We start from the raw sequence: 12,090 nt of genomic DNA, 5'->3' as shown, positions 1-12,090 counted from the left end.
TGGCTCATATGTTACTGCAGAATAAAAAGTGAAAAGCTGGGTCAAACATTGGCCAAATCTTTATCTTAATTTCTTGCCTGGTGCCATTGCCTGATATGCCTGTTTGATTTGTTTTAATCATACTTTGGTCACGTTTTTCTCGTGTACTTCAAACTGTAGATTTCTTGAATTTAATGCCTCTGGTCTATTAAGTCCTGGTGATGGTCAAGCTGGCTGATGTTTGGAACCAGGGTAAGATGTTATTATTTTTCTTCTTGCACATGCTCTTCCCACTGTAATTATCTCCTTAATGGTACTTCACAGGAGGCAGCAGCTTCGTGTTTCAGTCTTTCTCTGTGACATCCAAACCCGAAACCTCAGGGAGAGCTTTATATATCTCTGCCCTTTACTTGTTGAATCTATTGCCAAATCTTGCTGCTTCACTTTATATTTGCAGCATTTTTTGTCTCCCTCCACTTCTGCTCTTGCCTTTACCTGAATGATTCTTGTCATTGAAACACTTTGCCCATAAGCAGTCCACCTGTTCAATTTCTGCCTACTGCCTCTGTTCAAATTGATCCTTTTTGCAGTTCTGGCATTTCCATTCTTACTCTTAAATCTTACATGGGCTTCCCATCCCCTCAAGAGTCAAGTTCACAATCCTTGCCCACGTCAGGTGGTCAAGCTCTGAGTGAGTTTGTTTTTCTCATCCCATCCAACATGTCTGGCTTCTTTCACTTTTTCTAGGCTTTCAGAATTCTCTTCTTCATAACTGTTTCAAATTCTCCTTTAAGCAGACCCAGTCTTTTTAAGGGCTATTCAAAATACAAGAAAAACAAGACTATTTTTTGTCATTTCTTGCTGAAGTATATTTCAATTACTCATGATATAAGTTCAGCATATTAGATGTTTATCTAATAAAGTGAATATGCAACACACATAGAGTTATTTTACTTCGTAGTTCCTCTAAAATGTACCTATCCCAAGCCAAAAAGGCACTGACAGAAAATGATCTAATTATGCCCTTCCGGCAGGTATAAGGAGAGCCTCGCAAAAGTGTGGCGCTTTGGAACGAGCCAATAAGGTGAATGAAAAAATGTTATTGATTACAAAGTGCCTATTTTTACTCTGATCTTTGATTTTGTTAGACATATTATTATATGTATTAATATATAGGTGTCAGGATGCTCAAAGTAAAAAGGGGAATTGAGTTAGTAAGCACCAGTTGCCATGTGAGCAGAGACCTGTTTGTGTCATAGATCTTGGCAAAGATCAAACCGGAGATCAAAGGCTTTGATAAAATATGACTGAGCTTAGCGCCTCATCACCTCTTCCTACAAGTGGTGGGGAGTAGTATGTGACTGTCTGCTGCCTGAGGTGTGCCTCTAACAGGGAGTCCACATAAGAGCCACTGGCTGGGACTGAGGTCAACCTGGATGGTAATGATGATGATCAGGGCTGATAGAGGAGATGAGGTGCCAGGTTCCAGCAGGAGTTAACATAACAGATACCAAGGTATTAAAGCAGCCAAGCTTACTGTGATCTCAGACAGATGTGACAGCAGCTGGAGAAAGCGGCAGGAGCAAAACAAGCAGCAGTGGCTTCAAAGAAAGCTGAAAGATTTCAGCTTTAGGTCAGTGGTATTTGGGAAACTCTCAGAGAGGAGAGCTTTGGGTGTCTATTTTTCTATCACTGCCATTATTATCAAAGCGCTTTAAACTTAGCTAACTCTGTCTACTCCTTTATGCTGATACACGCCACCTAAATCCACATCTAAAAGGCGTGTACTTACCTGGGTCTGGTATAGGTAATAAATATTTGGCATTCTCCATAAATATTTGTCAAAGGGAGGAAAGAAGGAAAAATGGGAGGGAAAATTGGTTGGAGGGTAAAACATATATGTAAATTTCCAACTAAGTGGTACTCATAAGAGCAAGACTGGTATTATAAGTAGGTAGCAGGCAAAATGGCAACATTTGAGGAAGTAGATCTGTTTCCTTATTTTTTCCCCAATACCTGTCTGTGAAATTTATATTGTTACATATTCATTCCCAAGTGTCATGAATCTTTTCAGGCTTGAAGAGCTTCTTATCAAAATGTAAATAATTCTTGTGAAGGAATGCATCTTAACTATTATATGTTTGACTTATACTTTAGTTGACAACTAGTTAAACACATGGCCATTTTGGCAAAGGCACAGACCAGATATCTAGGTGGGTTTCTATACTCCAGATTTCAGGAGAAAAATCGATTTTAATTCACTCTAACAAGTTAGGAGCCCTCCTTCCTTCTATTTTACAATTCTGGATAGTTCTAGCACTGACAAAAAGAATCCGGTCTCACCTTATAAAGTGACATTAAACCTGATTTCACATGGTACATTTGATTCATTCCATGGAAATATTTTGATGCTAATATAAAGTACAACACATTCAAGCAAAGGAACATATATATGCAATGGTATACACAAAATGGGTGTGTGTGTGTATGTGTGTATTTGTAGCTGGGAAGGAGTTAAGTTCAGAGGGGTTTCTTTGAGCTTGTTATTGCTGACCAATAATTCACAGAGCTCAGATAAAGAGTTTCAGACACTATTATATTATTTACTCAGGAAACAAACCTGGAGAATCAGCACCTCCAATGACATGCTAAACTCTACAGCTAGTCTCATCACTATTTTCTAAAGACAGTTGAGAGCCTGGTAAGGTGCAGAAATTAATGTGCAGTGAGTATAAATTCAAGTTTCAAATAATTAGCCTCCTGTGGAGCAATTCTTCACCATCAACAAATATCCCAGTACTCTCTCTGTTATTTTGATGAAGGCCAATTGGCCGAGGTTGAATTGCTTGGAAAAATTCCTTCAGGAATGAAATGAGGAAACTGTGAGAAATGAACCATTTTTACTCATTGTTTTGGTACATGTTTGTGACACAGTGCTTTGGGAAATATTTAAACTTATACCTAATTTGAGTTTTGGTTGCTGTGACCCTGTCAGTGGTTTCTCATTGTTTTGCCATTATCATAATCTCGGCTGGTCCAATTTGGATTCTGTTTTGGAAACGACTGAGACTGAATTTACCCAACTTCTGTCTGAATTTTCCCAATGTTTGTAATTGGCTAGATGATTTAGGCCGTATTCAAAAAATAAACTTTTGAGCATACTTGATCAATACTTTTATAATTCAAGGGAGGTAATATCCCAATCAATCAGTTATTCAACATGGGCTCTGGTGGGAGTCAGATCTAAGGATGAATCCCAGCTCTATCACTTATGAGCTGTGGATACTGGGCAAGTCATTTAATCCTGCTATACCTCAGTTTCATCAGCTATAAAATGGATAGTACTTCAAGAATCTGCGGTGAGCATGAAATGAAATAATGTATATAATATTCTTAGCTATTATTTAACACTTTACAATATACTAGGTAATGAGCTAGAACAGCTCTGTCCAATAGGAGTATAATGCAAGCCACATATTTAATTTAAAATTTTCCAGTAGCTACATTAAAAAAGTTTAAAAGATGAAATTAATTTTAATAATATATTTTACATATTCTACCATGTCGAAATATCATTTCAACATATAATCAAAGAGCTATTTTACATTTTTTCCCTCATTACTGTCTTCAATCCAGTGTGTGTTGTATACTTACGACATACTTTGATTTGAATGCTAAATTTTCAACGGATAATGTAAAGAGTAGTCCTGGCAAACAGATAAAGTTGTGTTTAACTAAAACCTATTTTACCCTGCTTCAGTTTATAAATGTAAATGAATTAAAATTAAATAAAATTGAAAGTTCAGTCTTTTAGTTGCACTAGCCACATTTCTAGTGTTTAATGGTAACACTTGGCTAGTGGGTGATGGTACTGGATATCACACGGCTAGAAAGACTGGATATAAGGAAGTAAGTGTCCAGAGCACACGGGCTGGAGTCTTCACCTGCTTAGTCTTATTAAAAACCTTAGCTGAGGGTCCGCCTGCCAATGCAGGGGACGCGGGTTCGTGCCCCGGTCCGGGAGGATCCCGCATGCCACGGAGCGGCTGGGTCCGTGAGCCATGGCCGCTGAGCCTGCACGTCCGGAGCCTGTGCTCCGCAACGGGAGCGGCCGCAGCAGTGAGAGGCCCGCGTACCAAACCCCCCCCCCCAAAACCCCCAAAAAACACAAAAAACCTTAGCTGCCCACTTGTCTCTGCTCTACTCTTCCTACTCATGGAGCCGAAAAAAGGGCAATAAGCAATTACTTCCTGACAACCACCTGGGTCAACCAGATTGGAAGAGGTGGCAAGAAAAGTTGAATTTTATGGCAATATTTGTGGCTCAGGGCAGACTTCCTGCCTTGAGAGCGCCTCCCTGGAGTGTGGAAGCAGGGACATAGTGATGCGAGCAAGTTCAATGATCACGTGTAATCCTGTAAACTTAACTGTGTGCAGAGGGCTACCACCCAAGCAGACCCACCATGAGTGAAATCAGTCCTGGAATAAATCCAAGTGAGCATGTTATTGAGACTGATTTTTGCCCTTGGGAGGCCAAGCTCAGCAGCAGATGGTGGTGACTGTGAAGCTGGGAGTCCTTGCAACTCAGGGCAGATTTACAGCAGTGGCGTGATTGCAGCAGCAGCAGTGAAATTGATACACCTGTTTAAGAGAGGCTTCTCTCACCCTGAGATAAAGGAAATGCAAATATGTCAAAGGCATACTGTCTGTATCTTCTATTTATGGGTAGTCTAGTTGGGAAGATAAACACAAGAAGGGGAAGAGCTTAATTACATATGAGATAAAAGTGCACAACAGTATTATAAAAATGATAAAAAACTAGAAAACTATTAATTACCAAATTAATGTTATCAATAGTAAGGGATGCTGGAATTCACATGAAGGGAGATCATTATGAACTAGGTTCATCTAAGAAGGCAGTCAAACCTGAATTGAGTGTTTCTTGAAAGTTTTTTTTTTTCCCCTGGAGTCAAGTGTATAGATCAAGTAAAAGCACTATGTCAGAACAATACAGGATTTGTTTGCTAGCATGGGGCTAGATCGCCAAAACTGTGAATAAGTCTGTTCAAGATGCTTTTTTTCTCTAGACAATAGACCGTCCTTGAAGGTATGGAGTATGAGTGACAGTATCAAAAAATTGATTTTATTGGAATGTAACTGTTAGAATGACATACTGGTAACAGAATTTTATAGTTTCCTGAGGTATTTGAATTTATCATTTAACAAAATCCTCATTAAAAACGGTGTGAGAAAGATAAGGAAGTGTAAGTATCTTCATTTTTACAGAAAAAGATACTAAGAATCAAGCAATTAAGTTAGTTGCTCAAGGTCGCATGACTAATGAGTGATTACTAGGACTTGAATCCAGGTGTCCTCATATTCAGTCTAGGGTTGAATATCTCCAGTATACGTCAGTATATCTTTTAGAGGTAGAGCGTCTTAAAAATGATGGAATGTTCCTGGTGATTCATGTACTTTTTGATCTATGGAGTAGGGTTATTGGAAGGGATTGGAGTAGGGCTATTGGAAGGGATTGTTTGATTTGTACTGTCCCTGGGCAGTATTATCAATATGTGAAGCTGGTCGTCTGTGTTTTCATTTCTTTCAATTTTTCAACCTCACTAAGCCCAAATTCCTCATGTTTCAATAATGTAACCAGAATGGTTATGGCCTCCTACTGCTGGGGCAAAATCCCTAACTCTTGACCACCTTGTGGACGTAAAATGTACCTGTTTCTTGTCTCATTTTTTCTGGAAGTGTCCAACAGATGTAGCAGAGGGTGGTTAACAGTTAATTATTATTATTAATTATTTTACAATCTCTTTAGGTTACTTTTATTTTTAAAATTTTTTAATTTTCTTTGTAGCTCTGTTCTTTCCCACATGTACCCCATTTTACACTACTTATGAATTCTGGCCAAGTGCTAGCCAGTGTTCAGGCTCCATTCAAGGAGCTTTTTACCCATTAGTTTCCCACCTCTAACTACCCTGCATGTTGGCTATGACCAGCTGGTATTCATCTGGGTTCAAAGCCCAGGCTTTGCCCCATGTCATGTCGTTCAATGAACTTTCCAAGTGGCAGCTGCTCCAGGATCTTCTCAGCCTGATTGATTGTTTTAATTCAGAGGGCAACAATCAGTTGTCAGTTCTTACTACCAATTTCTAGGACTATATCCAAATCAGCCATATGCTCATGTGGCCTGATCTACTACTCTTGAAGCTCTCTTCTTTTTCATGGGCAATATCCTTTGATGATAGATAAAAAAAATCTTCCAACCCCCCAAATTACAGCCAGTATTCATTATGCTTCAATCTCACTGCCGGTGAACTGGTATTTTCTGGTAAAAGTTAAGTTCATCCATGTCAACGCTTCTTGACTAGTAAAGTTGGCTACCCACTGAGATCTCATCAGTGGTTTTGCTTTTACTCCAGGTTTACCTTTGAAGCTCCCTGTTTGCCCTTTTTTCCTTTTGCCTCCTTCCATTCGTGTGGATACAAGTAGATATGCAAGGCTCTTGCTTTAGGATTATAATTCTACCAAGCCAATCAAGAATAGATTGACACCTCGAAGAACAAGCTCTTTCTAATTCAGAAGTAGCTGAATCTTATTCTGGATGTGTTTTGTTTGACTCACAAGGTATTATTTATTTGTTTAAAAAAATAAGCCAACACTAAAGACATTAAGTAAATTCACATAACACTATAGATTCTTTGTTTTTCTTAAAAAGTTTGTACATTTGACCATATTGGGCTCACATTCCCACATGGTAACATTTGACCAGAATTGAGTATTAATCGTCCCCATTCTCTGATTTACCAAAGCTTCCATTACTCATACAGTATACACATTGCCAGTTATGTGCAGTCTACTTCACCCATTAATATTTCTGTGACTTCTGTAGGCACTTGACATTGTAACCTTTTTCTCTCTAGACCTTTATTTGTGTAGTAAAAAGAATATTTGGAGTTATATGGACAGATATCCAAATCTTGGTTCTGTTCTTTATTAGCAGGGAGTCTTGGAAATTATTTTATTTTTTGTAATTCAGTTAGGATCCCTAATACAATGCCTGGCACATAGAAAGTATTTGTTACTTGATAAGTGGTTTTACTACCTCTACTGCTACAACTGTTGTTACTGTTACTGTGACCATCACTATTACTATTCTCTACATTCTCCAGATCCTCAACAGAGGAGTGCTACCCTATAATCCTCAATGCTCTCTGTTTCTGGGGGGAAGGGAAATACCAGGTTATTGAATCTTGCTGAGTCCAGCAGAGCTATTATCCTGGTCATCCGTGAACCTGTAGTTAATGCCCTATGCTGACCTTTAGATGCCAGTCCTCAAAGATAAAAGGTGGTGTCTGTTATGTTCTTTCCAAGTTCTTTCACATGATCATAGGGAATCTTGTGCATATGAGACTTCTCAGCTCTGAGCCGCTGATCAGGACCTCTCTGGACTCTCTGAGGTCAGCACATATTCAGGCTGAAGAAATCCTCGCTAACACCCAGCCCAGAGCAGCATATTATAGCTGTAGGGAGAACTAATTTTTTTTTTTTTTTTTTTTACTCTCTGTTTTCAAAATGACTCCTTGAAATGGTCATTTATAACTATAGTTTCTCAGTTTTACAAAGATTATCTTTGGTCTTGTAGGGGACCATATAGTGTACCCTGATCCCCCTTCAGGACTGAAGGACTTTTCCTCCAGCTTCTGGGAGTGCTACTCTGATAGATCTCTGCTGGGAATGGTCCTCAGCTAAAGAGAGCTGCCCTGTTCAAATGATGCCCCGTCACAGGGGCACTTATACCCAACATCTGGTTCTTTTAGGGGAGCAAAGTCCTCATCCCTCTCCCCAGCTGGGGGCAACTTCCAAGGGCCATCTTAGCTTTAGAGCTCCCATGGTTTCAGCTGACGCCCTGAAGCTGACACTGCAGCCTAACCTCTCCCTCTTCCTTTCCTTCCCCTGCAGATGTTAATATCTAGGGCACTCCCTAGCAAACCCCGTCTCAGAGTCTACTCCCCAGGAAACCTGAACAACTGCAACTGTTTACGCTTTAGAGTCCTAATTGAATGTGTGGATTAACCTAGATTTTGCACATTCTGGGTGTGCATGTAATCTAGAGAGTTGAACAGATATTTCCCAGTTGAAATACTTCCATGGTGATTGTAGGAAGAGGACAGACACTAATATGTATATGAGATGACTCAAAGTAGAGCCACAGATGACAGTTTCTAAATAAATGAGATTATAATATAGTATTTTATACAGAACAGCTACATCTATGAAATATTCTTGAATTTATTTTGGTTTGTGTTTATAAAGTTCTATTATTATAATAATAATAAAGTAGTAACTTTTAAAACATAAATTGAACTTTTCATGTGTATATCTGAATCTTTTATTAACACTTTCAGGGAATTCAGCCCTGGGTATTTTTTTCCCTGACATTCATGTTGAATGTGTTTTCCAGAAAATACAGTGACAAGAAGAGACAAAAGGGAACTTGCTTTCTCTCCCCCTCCTTGCTGTATTAGAACAGAGTGAGAAGTTGGTTTTTTACCTTATTGAGATTTTTCAGTGCCAACTTATTTTCTATGAAAGAATTGCTTTTTGCTTGAAAAGGTAGAACTTTCTTAATTCAAAATAGAAACTAAATATGATTTAATAGGGTTTTAGTTTTAGTTACTTAATAAAAAAATGAGAGTATTAGGTATAATAATGTCTCTCAGTAGGAGGTAATGAGCAACTTGGTGGACTTTGTTAGCAAAATTTCATTAGTGTAGTATTATTAGTTTTGTGAGAAGGGAATACTCCACTTATTTGAATAACACCAAGGTTGTACTTCCTGGAAATGTGGGCTTTATTACAAATGACAGTATTTGAAATAATTACCCATACAATGTTGCAAATGGGAATTAAGTAAGAGAAACTCACTTTTATTATATCATAAAATAAAATTTTACTCTCTCATTCACTGTGATAATGACCTCACACTCGCTCTCTCTTCAAACCTCGAATTCCATCTCCTCTTCTTTTACTCAGAAGAGAACTAACCCATATCTCCTCCAACAAATTTCCAAAACATACCTGGATATGAACCCATACCTTGACTTTCCTCATGCTGGGGTCAAGGAATTATATCTGCTATTGCATGTGGGCAACCTCTCTGCCTAGGCACAGCATTTCATCAGCTCCTGCTTACTCAGGGGTCTTTGCTCCGGTATTCTCCCTCTCTCTCCTGCCTTAATCAGTTTTTCCTCTCCTGAATAATTCTTATCAGCACAAACTTGTGATTATCTTGCATTAAGGAAATTCTCCCTTGACCCATTGTCCTTCTTCAACAGCTACCACACTTCTCTGATCTCTTTTAAAGCAGAACTCTGAAAGAATTATCTCTACTTGCTTTCTTCATTTTTTCATCTCCAATTCTCTCTTTAACCCATTCTAACTAGTCTTTTGTCTCTACTGAAACTCCACTAAAAATGGATATAATAGTCAACCTCCATCTGGTCAAGTCAGTGATCCATTTTCTGTCCTTGTGCTACTTAAAGTCTCAGCTGAGTGTGACATGGTCGAGTACCTTTCTTCTATTGCATACATAGAGCTGCACTCTCCTGGGTTTTCTTTCTACAGCTCTGCCAGCCTTTCCTCAGTCTCCTCGTTGTCACTTCATTCTGCTGCTAGTCTCTAAACGTGCAATGCCAGAGTTCAACTATTGGTCTCTTCTTTCTCCAGACTCTCCCCTAGGTGATGTCATTCAGTTCCATGGCTTTAAATACCACATCTCTCCTGATGACTTCCAAATCATATGTCCATTCTGAACTTTTTCTTTGGTCTTTCCTACATCCAGCCTTAACTTGGATGTCTAGTAGGCATCTCAAGTTTACATGTGAAATTGAACTCTTAATTTTCACTGCATCACTTCTCCTCTCCTTGTCTAATCAATCTCAGTATATTATTCATGTACTTGATGAGGCCAAAACTTTGGAGTAAGTCTTCATTCCCCAATCTTTCTCTCTTCCTCTTTTTCTTTTTACTTTAGACATCCAATCTATCAGCTAGTCCTGCTGGTTCTACGTTCAAGAGTCCCACCACCTCTTACCATTTCCACCACTATTAAACTAACACCATTAGTTTCCACTTAGACTTTTCAAAGAGCCTCCAGTCTAGGATGCTTTCACTTTTGTCACTTCACTCAGTCCTCCGTATAGCAGCAGGAGTGATTTTCTTCTAAACATAAATTAGATCAAATAATTTTCTTTGTCAAAACTTTTCTATATCTTTACATTATATTCAGAATAATCTCTAAATTCCTCATGGCTCTTGTGATGTCTCATATGATCTGGGTCTGATCTGTCTCTCTAACTTCATTTCTACCATCTCTCATTTGCTCATTCTGTTTTAGTTATACTGACTTTCTTGTTCCTCAAACACTCCAAGCTTGTTCTTGCTTCAGAGAATTTGCACTTACTATGCTCTCCACCTGGAATATATCCCCTCTACCTGATCTTCACTTACTGATATCATTCAGGTCTCTGCTGTGGACTGAATTGTTTTCCCCCTAAATTCATATGTTGGAGCCCTATCCCCCAATGTGATAGTTTTGGAGATGGGGCCTTTGGAACATAATTAGTTTTAGATGAAGCCTTTATAAGAAGAGACACCAGAACCCTTCCTTACTGTCTCTCCTCACCACATTAGGACACAGTGAGAAGGTAAAAAATCTACAAGCCAAGAAGAGAGCTTTCACCAGAAACTGACCATGCTGGCACCCAAATCTTGGATGTCCAGCCTCTAAACTATGAGAAGATATATTTCTGTTGTTTAGGTTGCCTTGTCTATGGTATTTTGTTCGGATACTATCTACATAATGTTTAAAAAATGCACAGGACAAGAATCCACATCAATGTCACATTAAAAAAAACTTATAATGGTTTGGTTCTGATATTTCTCTTGGGTACACTCAGGAGTCTATTAAAATTGAAGCCTCTTCTACCTCTTATACTTGAGGGCTTCACTTGTATTATTATTATTTACACAAGAATATTAACAGTTGAACAAATTCTGTGTTCAGTCACTCATTATTTACACATCAAACTTCTGCAGACATATGTGTTCAGTTGTTAATATTTCTATTTAAATTATAATGACAATATTTAGTGGTTCTATATAGTAGTTCTATAACTATGTAAAAGCAGACCATCTTATTTCTAGTTAAAAACAGTTCATATATATATATTTTAAAACACCTTTATTGGAGTATAACTGCTTTACAATGGTGTGTTAGTTTCTGCTGTATAACAAAGTGAATCAGTTATACATATACATATGTCCCCATATCTCTTCCCTCTTGCATCTCCCTCCCTCGCACCCTCCCTATCCCAATCCCTAGGTGGTCACAGAGCACCGAGTTGATTTCCCTGTGCTATGCAGCTGCTTCCCACTAGCTATCTATTTTACGTTTGGTAGTGTATATATGTCCATGCCACTCTCTCACTTTGTCCCAGCTTACCCTTCCCCCTCCCCATATCCTCAAGTCCATTCTCTAGTAGGTCTGTGTCTTTATTCCCGTCTTGTCCCTAGGTTCTTCATGACTTTTTATTTTATTTTTTTAGATTCCATATGTATGTGTTAGCATATGGTATTTGTTTTTCTCTTTCTGACTTATTTCACTCTGTATGACAGACTCTAGGTCCATCCACCTCACTACAAATAACTCAATTTCGTTTCTTTTTATGGCTGAGTAATATTCCATTGTATATATGTGCCACATCTTTATCCACTCATCTGTTGATGGACACTTTGGTTGCTTCCATGTCCTGGCTATTGTAAATAGAGTTGCAATGAACATTTTTGTACATGACTCTTTTTGAATTATGGTTTTCTCAGGGTATATGCCCAGTAGTGGGATTGCTGGGTTGTATGGTAGATCTATTTTTACTTTTTTAAGGAACCTCCATACTCTTCTCCATAGTGGCTGTATCAATTTACATTCCCACCAACAGTGCAAGAGGGTTCCCTTTTCTCCACACCCTCTCCAACATTTACTGTTTGTAGATTTATTTATTTATTTTTTTGCGGTGTGCGGGCCTCTCACTGTTGCGGCCTC

Source organism: Globicephala melas, chromosome 5 (genome assembly GCF_963455315.2).
Source record: "Globicephala melas chromosome 5, mGloMel1.2, whole genome shotgun sequence".
NCBI classification, from domain to species: Eukaryota; Metazoa; Chordata; class Mammalia; order Artiodactyla; family Delphinidae; genus Globicephala; species Globicephala melas.
The sequence above is the reverse complement of the archived record's forward strand: the minus strand, read 5'-3'. Positions refer to the sequence as shown.